Here is a 21483-nt window from a genome sequence, read left to right as displayed (position 1 = left end):
GTTCTAGCAGGAATTGAGGTAGCACTAGACCAGTGGCTGTAGCCATCCCCTCATGGAGCTTCTTATAATGTGGAAAATCATGTTTCTAGAACATGGTATGTAAAAATCTTTGTTGTACTTGTCAAAAGATTTTTGACGAGCTATCAAATAGACTCCTCTTTCTCTATTGTCTATGTTTGAATCAAGGGTGGGAGTTGAGCTCCATTTTGTTCTTCTTTTGCTTCTTAGGCAATCCACCGATCCCAGTCTTCCTCGAATTCTTGAGCAAGGTAGCTCCATTCCATTATTTCTCAAAACGAACAAAAGATCTGAAGACAAAGAAGCAAATTTGGACAAAAGATCTAAAGAAAAAGTAGCAAATTTTAACAAAATATATGAAGAAAAAGGAACAAATTGGATGAAGAATCGGACGAAGAAAGGAAAGCAAATTCAAACACAAAATCCAACCCAGACAAATAGAATCCATCTTTTCATATCTTGCTAAATAGTCCAAGAAGTCTGAATACAATTCATCACTACTAGCACCTGTAAGTCCACTAGCACATAGGCTGAATACACCAATTCACCTAATGGCACATCCACATGTAGCAAGTTCGAAGTGCAAATTTATAGAGTTTCATGGTAAGGATAAAGAAGATCCAGACAGTCATGTTGCTCAATTTGAAACTCGGTGGCGAGCCAATAGCTTTGACACTTTTCTTGGAGAACTATAAAAATTGCAGCAATTTGCAGGCACACTAGTTGGAATATGCGGTGGCCACTTATGATGAATTAAACACACAATTTTCAGAGAGGTTTCAAAGAGAAAACCCCCAGTGATGTCAGAAGAAAGTTAAGGCAATTGAAGCAAAAGGAACTATCCATAGAAGACTATGCTCATCAATTTTTGAACATAAGTGCAAGTTTGGATGCAGTAGAAAGATCAACCATTGAAACAACAAAGTTGTATCTAGAAGTTGTAACACAAAGTTGTTACACAAAGTTGTAACACAAAGTTGTATCACAAAGTTGTTACACAAAGTTGTAACACAAAGTTGTATCACAAAGTTGTTACACAAAGTTGTAACACAAAGTTGTATCACAAAGTTGTAACACAAAGTTATATCACAAAGTTGTATCACAAAGTTGTTACACAAAGTTGTAACACAAAGTTGTATCACAAAGTTGTAACACAAAGTTGTATCACCTTCCCTTTCTACATAAGTTCATGTTGGCACAGAGTCAACAGTACATAACTCACAAACAAGGCACAAAAGTAGTTTCAACACCAACAAAGGTTCATATCAAATCCCAAAGGGCATGCTATTATAGATTGCCTTGTACCTTTTTGGGGTGATTGTGTACATTTTCCTTCTCTTTGGCATACACTCCATGGGTGTTTTGATGCAATGTACCAGATTTAAAAGTATGTGGATAAGGGGCTACTATTATCTAGTATGTGGACAAGGGGATACTATTGTCTAGTTTGAAGGAGTAGGAATCTAGTTGCTTTGTAGTACAACCCTTTCACAACATAGGAACCTTTATCAATCACATTCTTCCATTCATCAATATACCCCTTTTTTACCTTCTCCTTCACTACAATGCACTTGATAAGATAAAAATATGCATCCTTAGCATTGGTTGTTACATCTGGATTCACTAAAAAGGTGTCACCAACACACAACGTGCTACTTAATACATCATATTGGCCTTCATACGTGACACTTTCATATCCATTCACCTCATCTATGATTGACCTCATCATCATCAGGTAGTGGTACCATAGTGTGATAAGCCCAGGGCTACACATGGGCCTTGTTAAGGTAGTGGTTTCATTGTGAATGCATGCATGCTTCACATAAGCATGCCAATGAGCTTGCTACCAGGGTGGTTGTATCCGTTGGGCTATGACCACAAAATGCATGCAAGGAACGAGACTTTGAAATACTCTCACAACCAATTCCACTTCACCTCTTTGTTTACATCTCCCAATTTAATCCCCCAAAACACACGGCTGCATTCCCTTTCTTTTGAAGGATATGCTATGTTTGTCTTTGAGAAGAAGTCTTGTAGAAAAGTAACCACATCAGTTGCACACTTCAGGAAGGGACCACTGGGATTTAATTGCTCATGTGTCAATGTTCTTTTTACCATGGCTCAAGCACCATTATGCTCTCCCTTGCTATGCCTTGATCCAAAAAAGAACTAGCTCATCTCCATCCCTATCACTCTGGCATTTCTTGCAATAAAATAGAACAACCTAGCAGCCTTAAACTATAAGGCTGCACCATCTGACCAAACCCAAATTCTTTTTGGAACAACACCCTATTTTTGTAGCCAATCACAATGCAACATAAAGCAATGTTGGATGAACAATGTGTCATCCACCCTATCATCAAATATGGACATGGATTGTTTTGATTACTTTCGGGCTGCCTGGCGATAGTACATTATGTGTACAAAAATTTTTATTTGAATTTAATGGCAATGGATAGACGAGATCTCATTTTTCTCCTTGAATGCATAATTCTCAGCAAAATCTACAATTGAAACAACCACATCATTAGGAAATTGATGTATGTAGTTCTTGAATTGTTTTGCTTACCATTGGTCTACATAGTTATGTGTGATAAAGACCTTGAGCTTGGTCTTCAAGAGCTAAAGAAACTCCAAGCATGGAATGTATTTGTCCAAAGTATCTTTTCTCTTTTTCTTGTTTCCATGTTATCTATTGACTGCACATATTCAAATACCTTTACAGACAAAATCTTGCCCCCCTTTTCCATCTCTAAGAAGCACGTTTTTAACTTCTTCGAATCAAATTTTTTGCACTCTCCCATGAGACACTTTCTATTATCAAAAGATGTATTAGTCTCTTTTGGGCACATCATTGACTCCCATAGATGTGCGCTACCTTTGAAAGTGTGATGTGAAGCCAAGCAACCAATGCTTGTGTCATCACTTGTGGCAAAAATGCCACATGTGCATTTGCATCGTGCTCCATGGAGCCCAAATGTAAGAGACTGCATGTGGTTCAATGCATCCTTTAGGAAGATCATTTACACGTGGTACTCATAGTAGCATGTGTATCTATGCCCCAACCTCTGTACAAAAAAAGGCTTCATTATCTCAAACAGTCTCAGACCAATGTTGCAGTTTGGATATCTTTCTTTAAACCTATGGAAGAGCTCAACCTACAAAATGTCAGACCGTGCTTAGTATCTGACCATGCTAGTTATCAGACAATGCTTACTATGTCAACATGCTATTTAGCAGACCCTTCATGTTATTACACCATGATAGCTAGCACAATATAGGTCCAACCAGGCTTGTTATAATACCATGCTACTAAGCACAATCTAGGTCCAACCATGCTTATTATAAGACTGTAGTAGTTAGGTTCAACCATGCTTGTAATAAGGCCATACTAGTCAACATAAACTAGGTCAAAGCATGTTAATGGGAGATTTTAGTTAGCATTAAATAGTTAACGGGGCATGCTAGTTATCAAACCATGTAGTTAATTGGCATCTACTTGGAAGCATCAAATGCTAGTTATCAAACCTTGCTAGTTAACATAATGTAGATAAAACCATGCTTGTTATTAGACCATGCTAGTTACCATCATCAAGTTATCAAACCATGGTACTTAGCAACCAATACTTGGAAGCATCAAATGCTAGTTATTAGACCATGCTTGTTAGAAGACCAATCTAGATAGCATAATGTAGTGAGTAGCACATGCTATTGGATAGACCCTACCTATTAGTAGACCATGCAGCTTGGAATTATCTAGCTATTGAACTATGCTAGTTCTCAATTGTGACACAAGATATCACAATATGTTGTGCTGTTTATCATAAAAAGTTATAATTTTACGACATGAAGGACTAAGTAGCATGAGTTATTCCTGCTAAATAGCATAGAGTTCAGAGTAGCATGACATGTTTAGGACTAGGATTTTATGACATGAAGAACTATGTAGCATGAGTTACTCTTTCATCTTTGAACAATGTCTCCCACCACAAACCTACTTATAAGACTTTTCAAATAGTTAACTCACCTTGAAAGTGCTACAAGTCTTACAAGTAGGTTTGTGGTGAGGAACAATGCCTCCTGCAACACCATTACATGTTCATGAGGTAGCACCCATCAGCAAAGAATCACATCTACACACTATCAGTAGAGCTATCCACCAATTAGAGTATATTTCCAAGCCTTAAGAGCTAATTACCTATGCTTATCTCGATGCATAATTTTAGGGAATGTGCCTTGAGACAAGTAATTGACCAACTTGGCATATTCATTCTCACAATAATCAATTGCAAATGAATCAACATCTGGTAATTTCGTGTCAGCTCCTTGAGTTTGCTCGGGTGATGGTAACGTGGATAAACAATCAACACCCACATGGGTCTTACTTAGTTTATGATTAATCTTGAAGTTGAACTCTTGCAACAGTAGCATCCAATGAACAAGCTATCCTTTAGTCTTGTTGATAAGATAAAGTAAGGCTTGATGATCCACATAGAATACAAAAGGATTCCCAAGTAAATAATTCCTTAACTTCTCCACACTAAAACCATTCCTAGATATTCTCACTTGATGGTGGTATAGTTTGACTTTGTAGGTGTAAGTAACCTGCTAGCATAATATACTAGATACTAGGATAAAATAATACCCAACATATTACCAAAAGCTTCCACATGAACATGAAAATAAGCATCCCATCTTGGTTGTCTGAGAATTCAAGTAGCCATTTTTGGGTTTTAAAGATCATTGAAAACTATAGTCAACTCATCATTCCACTCAAACTTTGTATCCTTTTTTGTTAATTCATAAAAGGGTGTTGTAATCTTAGCAAAGTCTTTAATGAGCCTGTGATGGAAATCGATAAACCCGACAAAGAACATAATTGAGTTACATTCTAAGGTTCGGGCATCTATTGGATGGCTTTGACTTTACTTGGCTCAGTTTTGATTCCATCCTTAGAAATAACATGACCGAGTAGAATACCAACTCGGACATAGAACACCCTCTTAAATTGCAATGAATTCACTGAGGTAATCTCTGCTCAATCTCTGAAGGTTTCCACCATAGACTTTTGAAAAGTGGATGGGTCATTTCTCAATCCAAACGACATTACTTTGGTAGCACCACTCTAGAATAAAAGTAGCCTCTGATGGTCTTCAAGAGCCACTATAATCTAATTATATCCACTATAGCCATCCATGAATGAGTACATCTCATGTCCTGCAACTTGATCTAAAATTTCACAGTTAAAGTTATGGGAAATGGATTTATAACTATCTCATCATTTAATTTTTGATAATCCACACAAACTTAGAGTTGCCATTTCTCTTAGGCACAAATACAATAGGAAAAATCCAATCAGTTTGGTCTATTGCATATATAAAATCCAACTTGTAAAAGTTTCTCAACTTAGCTTTGACTTGCTTACCATAATTCTGATTCATCCTATACTTTTGTTACCAAAGTGGCTTAACATTTGGGACTAAAGGTATCTTGTGTTGACATAGTTCAGGAGGAACTCCTCTCAAATCTATATAACTCCATGCAAACACGTCCTTATATATGACAAATAGATCCCTTGATGCAACTCCATTTACTGAGATTCAACATCTTGCAGAAATGGATCTTTAACTTCTAGATTATTGGGACAACAACAATTCATAACCTTCTGAGGATTGGTTGGTATACACACATCTTGACCTTATGTCTTAATAGTCATCTCCTCTATACCCCAATCATGGAGTACTTTTGCACTTTTTAGCCAAGGTCTCCCTAATAAAAATGGGTAAGAATAGTGATTACAATAAAACTAAATGTATAATAGATGTTGCCTATTGAGATGACCACATCTTGTAGCATACCCTTAGGATCAACTAGTCAGTCTGCCATATGCACTCGGAATGGTGATGGTTTATATGACTTAAACTTTAGTCTTTGGGTAATTTCTTCAGAAATGATGTTCACTCCTAAGCCTCCATCCACTATTACACCCGCTATAGTCTACTTCTTAATCTTGATAGTGATGACTGGAACTTCTTTGTCTACAACTGGTGTATCAATAATGGGCATGGTGGCTAAGGTTTGCACTTCCTTGGGTTGCTCAATGGATTCCTTGATCCACTGAGCAAAGAAGTCATGATAGTATGGAGCTATTTGCATCAGTTCAGAAAAAGTTAAAGTGAGTTGCATGTTCTTGAACGTTTCCCATTCTTGATCCAACTTAGTGCTAGTTTCTTGTGGCATAACGGATTCTACTTCTTTAGAACCAGATCTGGAGGTGCTCAGTAATAACAGAGTGTTGGAACTTCTTGGGCATTTCAACTGTTGGTGCTTTTCATTTCAACTCCCTTGCAATCTTTGCTGCCAACTCCTTCTGTGGCTTCTAATCGATGTCCCTATTGAAAGTGCCAATGCCTTTGACTGTTGTCACTACCCCTTTTGAATGAGTAATTTCTTGAGCATCAACTATTTCTAGCAATTTAGTTATTACAATTGCTTGGCATTTTGGATCTACCTCTTTGTTATTCTTTAAGAATTTTAAGTGTTCCACCCAGATTGGACAATCGTAATGCAAATGATTTTCTCCCCAATAGAAGCACTTAATTTTAGACAAATCACTCTTCTCTTTACCATTCTTACCTTTGTCCTTCTACTCAAGATGTGGAGGTTTGTTGCTTAGTGTTATCAATTGTGACCTTGTTTGCCAACACTTGTCTATTTTTGCCCTTAAACCAATAGTCTAAGTCATTGTGGCCAAAATTGGTATAGATGTCTATCCACATGCCCATCTCTAGAACACTTATTACACCACTTATCATTGTTACCTGGTTTACCTTGGATGCCCAATTCTTTTAAGGCCTTCTTCAGCTTGGCTTTTAGCTTATCTCTCTTAGCTAGAGTCTCCTCAATGTCACTCTCAGCATCCTTATTCTTCACTTTGTTTTTCAAACCCTCTCTTTTTTCCAAATCAATAGCTCAATTTAGTAGGTCCTCATAGGTTCTGGTTAGATTGACTATCTCTAGCTTACGCAAATCAACTTGCTTACAACTTGTGATCAATAAGGCTCACATAGACTTGTCGTTTGCAACTATACTCAATTGATTAATAAGAGCTCTCATCCTAAGCACAAAGACTTGGATGAACTCGCCTTTATTCTACTCTAATTCACCCAACTTGTTCTCACATATTCTTCATTAATTTCATCTCAGAACCTATGCAAGAAGGCTTCTAACATAGCATACCAATCAGGGAAATGCCCAATTGGAAACTGATTGAACCATTCTTGATTAAGATACATGGAAAATAGTCCATAAACTCTTCATTTGTGGTTGAACCATCCATATGGCAGACATGTAGGAAACTCTACAAGTGATTGTAAGGACATTCATCATCTCTATCTTTAAAACTTTACCTTGATATTAGAGGTGGACTTGAACTTCTCCACCCCAAAACCCGAGTAGGTGGGTCTACTTCTCAGAAGAGATGACTCGCTTGCTCCCCAACCATCACCTTCCTAATTGTGAGGTTGCAGTAAACTCGTGACTTAGTTGGTACTATCCTTAGGGCTTAAGGGTACAATTAGATGTATACCTATCAGTTGAGTAGGTTCTCTGTATGTTGTGAGAGGAACTCAAGCAAATTGCCTTAGTTTCTCTTCATTAACCTCAAATTTATGTTGGCATCTATCTCCATCAGAAGCACATCTATTTTCAAGACGATGGATTCTTCGTCCATCTGTCGTAGCCACTCTTTTGGCTTCGTACCTTTTTGGACATACTCTTTCAGGTACAATAGCCGAGTAATGTCGAAGATGTTCTCGCCACTCTCTAAGTTGTTCTTTGCATTCATTTTCTTGTTCCACCGAGGAGATGGCCATCAATTCAAAATCTAAACTTTCCATGGATGAATGTTTGGATTCCATTTGCCACTATGGGACTTCACTCGCCAATCTTTTGGAATGCCTTGGCCCGATACCATTGTTCTAACCTTTTAGCTCTACATAGTAGTCAACTTCCACCTGTGGGGTAGAGTAGCCAAGTCTCTCTTCTCATGCTCGTTGCTTATGATGGATTAGGTGCTTCTGCTAGCCTCCTTTGAACATTGTACTTTGGTTCCAAGACTGCTCTGCCTCACATAGTTGGATGTAGCCATTGCTTCTAGTTTAGATATTCTTCACATCTAGCCCCGTATCTTCTTCTTCTCTCTGAGCATGTGTCAGCCATTGGTTAATAAAAAAGTAGTCGAAGAGCAATCCAAGTACTTACTATTTTCCACACCCCAGTCTTCAAGCAATAAGTCAATTGATGCCACTCACTTGGAGTTACTTGAATAAATTTCCTGTCGTAACCCGTGATTCCCAACAATTATTGTGCTTTATCATAAATTGTCATAAACTCTCTCCTTTTCCCTAGTAACACTAATCTTTGCATGCATCTGATGGTGGCAACAAATTCTTGTAATCCTTGTAATGGAAGTTGTCATGGAATCCATGGTAGACTTTGGCTCATGGAATCCATGGTAGTTGTCATGCAGCCCTTACAATGGAAGTTGTCATGGAATCCATGGTAGACTTTGGGTCACCATCTGATACAGTCTCTACATATGCGATTGTGATTGTGGCATCAATAATTTCACATGTCAAGCAACCCCTTGTGAAAAGCTACGCACCTTCAAAACTACAATGGGAGTCAAATGCATTTTTGAGCATATAGAATTTAGAAGGTGAACACTGCTTCTTGTAATCCCATTAGTAGTAACAAGTTCTTTCAGGTCATGTGCATCTGTCCTTTGGAGGTTGCACAAACAAATTGAGAGCAATCAAATTCTAGGTTGGGGTCAAATGGCCACAAACCATTGAGGGTGAAGTGTCCATAATGACCTTTTCCATGCCCATGGGTAATCATTCTAATGAGTGGAACCTATAATTTCCATGTGGAGTTAGTGTCCTTGAACCTCAACTAAAGTCTTGGAATCGCCATCTTTTGGTGCCAGGTTTACTTTCTTAACTTTGGCTGGGCCATCTTGGGTTCTCTTGGCCTGCTGGTATAACGTTTTGTGGTCCTCTACTATGTAGGCCTTAAAATGAGAAGGTACCCATCACATGTCCTCCTTTTCTTCATCCTCCTCCTCCACACCCTTTTGGGTGGCTTCCCCCTTGTCCCTGGTGGAAGCCTTCATGCTTTTGGAACTTCAAAGCTTCACCATTTTATCATGGATTATGCATACATATTTTTTTGGATCCATCTTGGAGTTCCTACGCCATGCATAGTATAGGTTCTTGCAACTTTTTGTTGTATCATATCCATCTTTCTCTCTTCCATCAGTGAATTGTGCTTATCTTGGATTTTTGTTGCTACCAATTGAGTCTTGATCCGACTACACAAGCTACATTTAGAGAATTGAGTCGTCTTGGCAAGGGCTACATTTTTTAAAATGTGGATGTGGACAAGCTCTCATAACCATGTTGATTAAGTGAAGTGTTGACCTCACACAGGATGTCTATCTTCTTATACACTTTAGGTATCACCTGCTGTGTCTCTCTAGAACCATCCAACATGGTTCTACTCTTGTGAGGCATATGCTTTGTGCTATTATCGACAAAGTGTTGAATGAGAGCCCTACCCATACCTGTGTGCTCCCTGGTCCTCCTCACAATATCTAAACTCCCATGCACATGTCATTGCACTCCTCTCTTAATTTTCTCCCTGTATTGATAAAATTCCATGCATTTCGTACCATGCTTTGCAACACACATCCTGACCATTTACCATGAAGTTGCAGCATATCCTCCCAATGCAGTCATGATGCCAAGCCATCAGATATAAAGTTTATACAAGACTTAAAGGATCTACCCCAAAAATTCTTCCTTATAGACATTAAGAAGTTTGTTTCAGCATGTTGGCAACAACTACTCCCACAACAATTGATGGAAGAAACCTGCTGCAACAATTCTAGTGAGACATTAAGAAGTCTAGTTCAACACCTTGGCAACAACTACTCCCACAACAATCGATGGAAGAAACCTACTGCAACAATTCTAGTGACATTTTGTAGACTAAATTGTGGGCTCTCTTTTCTTAGGCATCCTATTAATGAAAGTGTACCTTCTTTTCTTTGAAGGTGGAGCATCCTTTTTCAACCTTTGATCATTGACCACCTCATTTGTGCTAGCAACCTAGTCCATGCCTATATTTGCCAATTTTTATAAGTCAATGGAGGGAAAGCTTAGTCCAGACATTTATTGTTCTAGGATTCATAAAAATAATTTGGATTTTTGGTGGTTAATTGGTGGATTAGATGCAAAAGGTTGTAGAGCACACTGAGCTGAGACATTGACTTTTTAGATCACCATAATTTGAGTTATTAGTGTGAGATATGCCCTCCTCACAATAAGGTCTTCTCCAAATGTTTCAAAATTAGCATTGGCAATATCCCAATGGTTGTTTACAAGACGCTGGTGGCACAGAACCACCCAGCTGGTGTCACGGCCAAAATTCATAATGAAGATACTCCTCCTCTCGACTTCAAGCCTCCGGAACCCAGACCATAAACCAGAGTTTGTTGGCCATGCCCCCATCCTCGCATTCCAGGGCATGATTGTTCTATGAGTCATTGACCACTTGGCGCCAAAAGAAGAGCCGCAAGAGGCGGCATAGCTCTCTGTTCATCTCTGCTTCTTCTCCTACTTTTGGATCTTCTGTTGAAAAGATGGTTTTTGGCATAGGCTTTGATATTGAGCAAATTTGTCGGAATTATGTTGGTCTTTTTTACTATTGTAAATATAGTTGACTCTATATTAATATAAACCCGCATTTAAAAAAAAAGTTTCTTTATGGACAAAAGCCATAAGAAAGTATGAGCTCTCATCAAGGTGATCACTTTTACTCTTTGCAGCTTGCTGTGTTTGACCTCCTAGCAAGGTTTTTTCAATTTTATGCTACATTTGTGTTAAATATGGTTAGTTAGGGTATGTTAGCCTTTGGTTACTTAGTGAAGCTTGGGTCATGCCCCATGGTTATCACATGGTAGCTAATTAGTATATGCTCCCATGTGGTATCCAAACTTACCTCAGGATGATTCTTACATCACAGTGATCTCATGATTAAGGGAGATTGCATGAGGGATGATTGAGGGAGAAATGGAAAGTAGTAGAGAAGGTTGGGGTTATAACAAAGAGGTATCAAGTTCTCTCTCTCTCTCTCTCACACACACACACACACACACACACACACACACACACACACACACACACACACACACACACACACACACACACACACACACACACACACACACACACACACACACACACACACACACACACACACACACACACACACTCTTTGTAGTGTCCATGAGTCCTCCATGAGTGAAGGTTTGGAACGAGGGAAAAGGTGAGTAGTTCATCAAGGTGCTAGGTGGAAGACTTGGATTCAGCTCATGGATCTCCACCAATCCACATTCTTAGTCAGAGCTTCGAAAGGCCCTTGGTACCCATTATTTCATCATGGCTATACTTATACTTACATTAATGCTTAAGGGTGCAGCAAAGAGAATCACTTAGCAAAAAGAATTCCATTTGATTACTCTAGCTACATTTCTAATTTGAGAATCCAAGAGAATAAATTCTAGCTACATTTTTAGTCGAGAATCCAAGAGAATAACTCCTTATCAATTTCTCCAATGGTAAAAACCATAACATAGTTTCTAAATTCAACAAGTTACAAGGTAGTTCAATTTCACAGTTCTCATTGCCAACAGGTATATTTATGTAAGTGTGCGTGAAAGGGTCGAGAGTACTATATCTCTCATCATAAGTCTCCCAAGTGTAACCTTCAAGGTTGCCAACATCTTTTTCTGCAATACCATGACTAAGACTCTACTTGTTGCAAATACCATGACTAAGACTCGATGGAGAGGTTGCCAACATCTTTTTCTGCAATACCATGACTAAGACTCGATGGAGAGGTGTGCCAACTCACCTAGCACCATTACAACCAAATGAAAGCTAGAACAATTCATTCAAGTTGTGGAAGGCAAGCTTTAATACCGGCACACAGTTGCTATCCATGTCACTCTATCTAGACTAGTAATATCAAATCTTAGCATTCTAGTATTTGAAAAAGATCAGAGGTTGGCTTTTAAAGAGTTAATGAAATGCTTATAAAATGTTAAAGTAATTCACAAGGGAATGTATGGCCTAATCACAGGCCCTGTTGTCCTTTATTTTCAATTCTTATCCAATCATAATGTTGAATCATCTTAGACTTGTAAACAAGAACCCTGAAAAAATGATGCACAGAAACTTGCATATAGAACAGAAGAATAGAATTTGTCTTGACTCAAATCATATCCAAGACAGTTCCATGTTTAAATTACCAATCATATCCATGAAGTTCTAGAGGGAATATAAAGAAATCTTAGAGGAACCCATACTTCAAAGATTGGCTCCCATATTTTTTCAAAGTGTAAGAAATTTTCTTTATCAAATGCTCTAAGAGAATTCCCCAAGGAGTACCAATGAGAACCTCAAATTTGTATGACTTTAAAATATAGGGAATAATCAATATGAACAAGGTTTAGACAATTTACAAAGTTTTAAAGGCAAGTAAGGACATCCCAAGGGAATCCCCATCAAGAATTACCCTTGTCCATTGGCCTATTGGTCCACTACAACAAAAACATCTTCATGAAAGGGATTTAGTGTAAAATATCATTCTCAACTTTGTGCATATTAGTCCTAATAATTTTCAGCTTTCTCATCTATATATAATAAGATCATGCTCTTTTAAAATTTCCCAGATCAATTCATGGCATTCCCATCCATTAGAAGTAATCAAAAGCTAGTAAATAAAAAGTCAAAGGATTTCTTATAAAGTGTTAGACATATTCCCAATGGGATATGAGTAGAATCCAATGGTAGGGGACCTTTAATGAGACCCTTGTACTCCCTTCTATAGTCATGCTTAAAGGCTCATAGAATGGCATGAAGCAAAGAGGTGAGATGCATGAGTAGTTAAAGGTCAGCGAGATCATAATTGCATTTCATCAAAAAGGAAATTTTTCTCATACTCGAAAGAAATCACAAGGTCTTGATTCCTATGCTTAGGAATTTTTTTAGCAGAATCTTTCTAACAAAAGAAATTTTCCTAATTACTTTGTTCAAGATGATATATTTAGGAATGCCCAAAATCTATCAAGGACTAATCAAATCCAATGATTCTAAAATAGATTACCAAAATGTCAAAGTGCTTGCTTCACAATCAAGGGACCTATTAGGCAATCCTCCATATGAACAAAGATTATGTATCCATATTCCTCAAAGGAAATCTCCACGTGGAACTTCTTTGTGTTACTCAAAAGAAACTGTACCAAAGCATGCTTATCTCAAAAGAAACGGTATCAAAGCATGGTAACCTAAAAGAAAAAAAGCTCTCAATAAAGTGTAATAAGCCTATTAATCTTAGCATATTTATCAAAGTGAAGAGTCATATATATATAATAGGGGTAATATCAAGGGAGGAAGGGATGAGCATTAATCTCTTCTTATTCTTCAAAGCTAACTAGCTTCTAAGCTTGCTAGCTCTTGCTCTCATATTGCGATTGTCCCAGCATTGTAGTGCTTGGGTTACCCAGGTATGCAAGAGATCATTTCAAAAGAGATTGGTTAGACTTAATATCCCATATGCAAATCATATGATGTAAATCACCAGGTTGCCTTGCTTCCCTCTCAAGCATAAAGAGATGTGGTCATCGCTGTTCTAACATTGTCGTGGTGGTTTCGTGCTCTAAGTCTACACACATATCAACAGTGGAAGATACAAAGGCCAGACTCATCTACAAAAGATAGTAATGCGACTTGAACATGTCAACTAGATAGATGGTGACCTTGCGCTCCTCGTAGTCTAACTTTGTAGACCTTGTAAGTACCTAAGTAGGGTGTGATTAGCCAAAGAGTCAGGTATGATCCATTTCTCACCCATTGGAAATGGTTGCCTTCAAATTTGAAACCCAAGATAGTGCCGCTCCCCCGGGTAAATCTCCATGCCAAGGTCGGCCCTTCTTGGTTGTCCCTTAGTGGTCAGATGCATCTAATGCCAAAACACCGAGCCAAAAGATAAGCTAGATGCTCTATATTGCCATAGATTTTTGCTAGTAAAAACGTCTTGCAAAAGTTTCAAGACATATAGCCTCCTGTGGCTACAGATCAAAGGGTTGAGGATGCAAGCCTCTGGAAGTTACGTTGTAGCTTATGTTCACTCAACGTGTCACTCAAAATAGTCCATGAAGAAGCGCTCAGTGTGTGCCAGAAGCTGGGTACTAGATATGCTCTCAAAAATGCCAGAAGCGTAGTTCTCATATTTTTATGGCTTTGTGCCAGAGCATGCAACAAGTAAATGTAATAAATCCAACCTGAGCTAGAAGCAATAGTTGAATCGATAGAATAATTTTGTGGGCATAGGGCTCCATATGTTAGAACTATTAATGTAACTCCAAAGTATAGATTATTAAGTCAATAATTGTAACAGCAAGATTAGTTGCTCTCAATGGACTTTTTCATTAGCATTCAGATGTATTTTCTATATAAGCTGTGGGTTCTTCTTCAATACACAATCACCGCCATTCTTGTCCTGCATCCTGCTTGTTGCCATCCATAGACTTCTGTCTAATCTCCTCGGCCAACAAGCTACCCACAACATCATCAAATTTCAGTACTCCACCAGGTGCAGAGTTACTAACAGCTGTACAGAAGGTATCCCTTGAGGATGGCAATGAACATAAGAGAAATATTGCCTTAGTCTCCGCATCAAAATTCATCTTCTGAGCCTAAAGCTGGCTGAAAATAATATTGAATTCATTCAAGTGAGAAGCAATGGAGACCCCTTCCTTCATCTGTAGCTCAAACAACCTCTTCATGAGGTAAACTTTATTAGAGGCAGTTTCCTTCTCATAAGTGGCACACAGTTTCTTCCACAAATCTTCCGTAGTCTGCTCATTTACTACTGTGAAATAAACTGACTCTGCAAGATGAAGTCTAATAGTAGACTTTGCTAATGCATCCAACTCATTCCAATCATCCTCAGACATATTTGCAGGCTTAGCTTCAATCCTTGCCAAGGGTTTAATCTGCTTCTTTTGAATAAGCACATCCCTTATTTGTTCTTTCCACAAAGAAGAGTTTGTCCCATCAAACTTTTTAATGCTGAAAAACTCCTTTTCAGACATGGAAGAGGATGCCATGATGCAAATGAAACAAAATCCCAAATGCTAGTGCCTATAAGAGAGAATCACACCAAATACTAGGTGCACCCAAATGTGTATGCCACAATAGAGTGAAATATTACCAAAACTCAAAGCTCAAAGCATCAAAAGATGCATCTGACTCATGTGCATATACTATGCATCCATATGAGCAAATCTGGCCCAAAAGGAAATGCCAATAAGTGCCAAATGACTCAAGCATAAACACCGTCCACTGGCATATGCATCAATAATATCTCATCCAAGAGAGCATAGCACTATCAATGCATCACCTGCAATGTGTCAAAGCTATCCCTCAGCATAAAATAGCATCCATGTGCAAAGCGTTCATAAAAATAGCATCCCACAAGGCAATTTGGGCCTATCAGCGCATCCAATAAGGACTGCAATGCATCTAAATGGCCTATAATTCATCCATTGCATCCAAATGCACACCACGAATCAGTGCACACTGCTCAAACTGCAACCAGAGTGATCTGCATAAGGTATGCTCAAGAAATCATAGTCCCACGGTAATGACCGCTACTGAAAATAGAACCTGAGATGCCTCAAAACACGGGTGCCATTGCATAATCGGACTCAACAAGAAAATCTGCTAATATCTCTCTTCTGTCGGAACTCCAAAATCCCAACCGATGAGTGAGAAATGGGAGTCAACACTTATCCACTGCCATGTGGCATAAATCTAAGGTTTCAAAACCTTAGAATGAAAAATGCATAACAGAGAGACGAAATCGAATACATAGAGATCTATAACTCTGAAAATCCTCCACTGAATCATGCAAGAACTGATAGGTAGGGGTTTTTGGACGTCCGAAACGCAATGGGATAGACGGTTTTGGAAACCGTGGTCTCAATCACTGGGTCCAACACACGGACTGAAAAACGTTTTTAGAAACAGAGCTGTTTGTAAACTCCACCAGAGTGTGAGCAACATAGAAGTTTTAGGACCTCCTGAGTCCACCGGAACTATAAATCATCCATTGCATCCAAATGCACACCACGAATGAGTACACACTGCTCAAACTGCAACCAGAGTGATCTGCATAAGGTATGCTCAAGAAATCATAGTCCCACGGTAATGACCGCTACTGAAAATAGAACCTGAGATGCCTCAAAACACGGGTGCCATTGCATAATCGGACTCAACAAGAAAATCTGCAAATATCTCTCTTCTGCCGGAACTCCAAAATCCCAACCGATGAGTGAGAAATGGGAGTCAACACTTATCCACTGCCATGTGGCATAAATCTAAGGTTTCAAAACCTTAGAATGAAAAATGCATAACAGAGAGACGAAATCGAATACATAGAGATCTATAACTCTGAAAATCCTCCACTGAATCACGCAAGAACTGATAGGTAGGGGTTTTTGGACATCCGGAACGCAATGGGACAGACGGTTTTGGAAACCGTGGTCTCAATCACTGGGTCCAACACACAGACTGAAAAACGTTTTTGGAAACAGAGCTGTTTGTAAACTCCACCAGAGTGTGAGCAACATAGAAGTTTTAGGACCTCCTGAGTCCACCGGAACTGATAGATCTGCAAATGGTTGCTCCAAACTTGAGTTCCAACACCCGGGCAAAAAATGCAGAAACTGACACAGTGAGCCAGAAATCCAACGAAATGATCCCAGATTCAAGAATGAAGGTGTTTCCAAGCTCTTGAAGTGAAGTGGACACCAAAAGCAAGTAATAGTTGCCTCTACAAGTCAATATGGAGTCTCTGTCATCGAACGGAATAGGGAAAAGCTCAAAAATGACTTTTTCTTTGAAAACTCTTAACAGGCTCAAACCACTTCGCAAAGCCAAAGTGACTTTTCCAAAGGTTCCTCCAAGGTCTCTGCATACTCGGATGCAAGTAAAGTCACCCACAAAGCTTCCCACAGAGCTTCTCCTTCCTCCCACAGAGCTGCTGAGCTTCAAGCATTCATGCACGCTCAGCTAGATCACCCGGGCTCTGATACCAGTTGAGAGTGCTCTCAACAGAAGCAAGAACAGAAGAGGGAGAGAGAGAAATAGAGAGCCACACAAGTTTTGGTGGGTGCAGAACCACCCTAATCTTCTTTTTCATTCATTTATATATGTGTTTGAGTATTGTACATAACCGGGGTAAAGGCACAATGACCTTTAACCCCCACACTGCGTAGTTACAGGAGAGTGGAGCATTGATATCTAATACCCCCCCTCAATGTCCACCTGCAAGTGAACTTACTTTTTTGGCCCAATGCCAAGTCGATGAAGATGCCTCTCCAACAAGTCTCTTCCAAGAGCCTTCGTGAACATGTCTGTAGCATTCTCTATAGTCAGATAGTACACCAAGTCGACCTCTCCATCCATGATGAGCTCGCGTACAAAGTGATATTGAATCTCAATGTGTTTTGTGCGAGCGTGGAACACAGGGTTCTTTGCAATTGCCATGCAACTCTGATTGTCACATGATAACTGCGTAGGCTTGTTTTTTGCACTGCACCCATGTCCCCTAAAATCCTCCTCAACCACACTACCTCACAAGAAGCAAAACATGCTGATTTGTACTCAGCCTCGGTAGAAGAAAGAGCAACTGTAGGTTGCTTCTTGCTGACCCATGACACAGCTCTAGATCCAAGTGAGAAACAGTAACCTATCATTGATCTCTTGTTGTCCATGTCTCCTGCCCAATCCGAGTCACAGAATCTAGTCAAGGTGTTGCCCTTGCTATAGGTGATGCCATAATCAAGTGTGCCTTTGATGTATTTCAGCACCCACATCCCTGCCCTCCAATGGTTCTCCCGGGGCTTATTGGAAAACTTGCTTAGTACACCAGTCACAAAACTGATGTCCAACCACGTGTTGCACAAGTAAATCAAATTGCCCACAAGCCTTCTGTACTTCGCTTCGTCCACCAGTGATGATGAATCCTCATTTGAGAGCTTCACGTCAACCTCCATAGGGGTGCCAATGGTCTTGCACTCAGCCATGCCAAATGCCTTCAATATCTCTCCAGCATACTTCATCTGTGAGATGATCTGTTTTGGCTCTTGCCAAACTTCAATCCCCAAACAGAAATGGATCAGTTCGAGGTCTGTCATTTCAAACTCTCTTCCTAGCAACTGCTTTGTCTGCAAGATCTTCTCTTCATGGTTCCCTGTTATGACAAGGTCGTCCACATAAAGGACCATGATCATACCCCTGCCTCCTTCTCTATAGATACACAAATTTGCATCAGATGGGCTCCTCCTAAACCCGTTTTGCAAAAAGTAGGCATCAATCCATTGGTACCATGCTCGTGGGGCTTATTTCAGCCCGTAAAGTGCCTTCTTCAATTTATAGACTTTACCTTCTAAACCGGGGATCACAAAACCTAGTGGTTGTTCCATGTATACCTCCTCCTTAAGATCTCCATTCAAAAAGGCAGATTTTACATCCATCTAAAGCACGAGCCAACTTTCCTGTGCTGCTAAAGCCAAAACACTGCGAATTGTGGTTAGTCGAGCTATGGGAGCAAAAGCATCCTGATAATCAAAACCATGTACCTGTGTGAATCCTTTTGCCATGAGCCGAGCCTTGTACTTATCCAATGTGCCATCGGACTTGTACTTGGTCTTGTACACCCACTTGGTGCCGATTACCTTGCATTTTGGTGGTCAATCCACAAGGTCCCAAGTGTTGTTCTTCATTTGGAACCATACTCCAACTGCATAGCCTCCATCCACCTATCATCACCCTGTGCCTCTTCAAGACACTTGGGTTCTTTAGCATGGATCACCCCTGTCATCAAAGCATAGTTGACCAAGTGTTTCTATGCCCTTCTTTGCTCCTCTAATCTCTTGGACTGGCAGTGTTCGAATGATTCCTCCTCAATGGCTGGAGGTTCTCTGCCGTCCAAAAGCTGCTTTACCCACTTCAAGAATTGCCGTTGCCGTTGTGGTTTTGCAGGCTCTTCTTCCTCTTCTTTATCTTGAATCCTTCCAAGCACCATTGGGGCAATTCAGTCTGCTATTGGTGGCGGTACTGGATGGATATCCTGTTGGTCCTGGTTGTCTGGGAAGGAAACACCAATTGATGCAGCTATTCTGAGAAGACCACATCATGACTTACTATTACCTTCTTGGTAACAGGATTATAGAGATGGTAACCCTTTTCCTCTTCACTATAGCCCAAGAAAATACACTTCCGGCTCTTCGGTTCCCATTTGGTCCCGTTAGCATCAGGGACATGCACAAAACAATCACATCCAAAAACTCTGAAATGTGCAGCTGAAGGTTTCTTACCAGAAAAGGCCTGCAGTAGAGTCATCCCATTCACAACCTTCGTGTAGCTACGATTCAAAATGTAAACTGCCGTGTTACATGCTTTAGCCTAGAAAGTCTTTGGCAAATCTTTCCCTTTCATCATACTCCTGCCCATTTCGCAGATGACACACATCTTGCACTCTGCTACTCCATTTTGCTGTGATGTATGCGGTGGGGGTTTCGACCTCTTGATCTTGTGACTTTTGCAATAACTTTCGAATTCACTTGATGTGAACTCACCACCTCTGTCTGATCTCAACTTCTTCACCTTCCTCCTTGTTTCTTTCTCGACCATTACATGCCATTCTTTGAACCTACTAAAAGCCTCATCTTTAGTTTTCAGGAAGTATATCCATATCCTTCTACTGTAGTCATTGATCAGCATCATGAAGTAGTAGGAACCACCCAAAGCTTCCGTCTCCATCTTTCCGTAGAGGTCCGTGTGAACGATCTCTAGAGGAGCCTTTGCCCTACTGGCCTCTTTAGGAAAGGGCTGCTGATGCTGCTTGCCCATCATGCAAGCTTCACATACATCAAGTAGATCTGTAATTTCTAGTAGGTCTGCAATCATTCCACTTTTATGCATCTCCTTTAAAGAACTAAGTTTTAGATGACCAAACCCCTCATGCCACAGCTTAGTGTTGCTCACAAAAACGAACAACAAGTTCCTCTTGATATCTGGCACATAAAGAACATCGGACAATTGTTTTGCAACTCCATTTGACTTGAGAGAAGTCATATCTTTTCCTTTTGCTGGACATTTTGCATCATTGCTGACTACTACCAAGATGTCATTCCCTATTGGATGTAGAGAGGTATACCAATCCTTACGACTGGTCATGTGGCGCGATGCACCACTATCAATAATCCAAGGTTCATCCATATGTACATGAACTGCCTCTGTGCAAATCTCCTCAATTGCTACAAACAACTCTACTGGTACTGCCTGTGCGCTATTGCTGGACTCTTTCTTTACTCCGTTCTTCTCATCTGAAATCTTCTTTTGGCACTCATTCTGCTTGTGCCCTGCCTTGTTGCAATAGAAGCACTTGATCTTCTTCTTTCTCTTTTTATCATTAGAAGAAGATGGGTTACCAGAGTCCTTACCCTTACCTTTCTTTGATCAGCCGAGAAAGTCGAATCTTCTCCAGTCCTCATCTTTTGACGCATCTCCTCCTCCAGAAGCATCGCGCTGAAATCCTCAAAGTTGAGAGGTGGATTTTTGTTCTACGTATTCAGCAACATAATAAGACCGTCGTACTTTGGTGGGAGAATCCATATGCACCTTCATGCTAGATTCTCGCTGGTGATGGTGATGCCTATCGCAGTCATCTGATCGCACAGATTCTTCACCCTGGTAATAAACTTCTCTGCCGTTTCAGACTCAGACAGTTTCTCATTCATGAGTTGAGTCTCCACATTCTGAATCCGTGTCTAATTCGTGGTCTCGTACTGATTTTTCAAGACCTTCCATGCCTCCTCCGCTATGGTGACATGTTGAATTAATGCCATGATAGAATCACTTACACTGCAGACAATAGAACATAGTGCATCTGCATTTCTTCTTGTCCACGTAAGAATCTCATCCGCAGTTGGTACTATCAGTTGTCCTGCATTGGCTGGATTCGCGGTCTCGCAACTGGCTTCACATCCACCCTAATAGTAGTATCCCAAATCTCGTATGCACTTAGGATGGTCTTCATCTTGAACTTCCAGAGTGGATAGTTAGTGCCGTCCAACTTTTCGCTTTCGCCGAACGGTGGGATTCACAGTCTTGCGGGCTCAGCCATCTCTCACAATCTGCTTGCAAACAGAAACACACTACCAAATCTTCTTGCTAGAGCCCAAGCTCTGATACCATGTAAGAAAACAATACAACGTCTGTGCTCAACAAATAACAGGATCTTGTATGCAAGAGATAAAAGCAGAGA

At 39.9% G+C, this 21483-nt stretch overlaps 1 pseudogene; it reads right to left on the bottom strand.

The window, feature by feature from the left end:
• Positions 1-1283: 1283 nt before the first annotated feature.
• The window catches only part of LOC147886019 (uncharacterized), a 35378-nt pseudogene continuing 15178 nt past the window's right edge, over positions 1284-21483 (bottom strand).

This window comes from Dipteris shenzhenensis, chromosome 25 (genome assembly GCF_047967505.1).
Source record: "Dipteris shenzhenensis isolate YYH24624 ecotype China chromosome 25, Dip_SZ_1.0, whole genome shotgun sequence".
NCBI lineage: Eukaryota > Viridiplantae > Streptophyta > Polypodiopsida > Gleicheniales > Dipteridaceae > Dipteris > Dipteris shenzhenensis.
The sequence above is the reverse complement of the archived record's forward strand: the minus strand, read 5'-3'. Positions and strand labels throughout refer to the sequence as shown.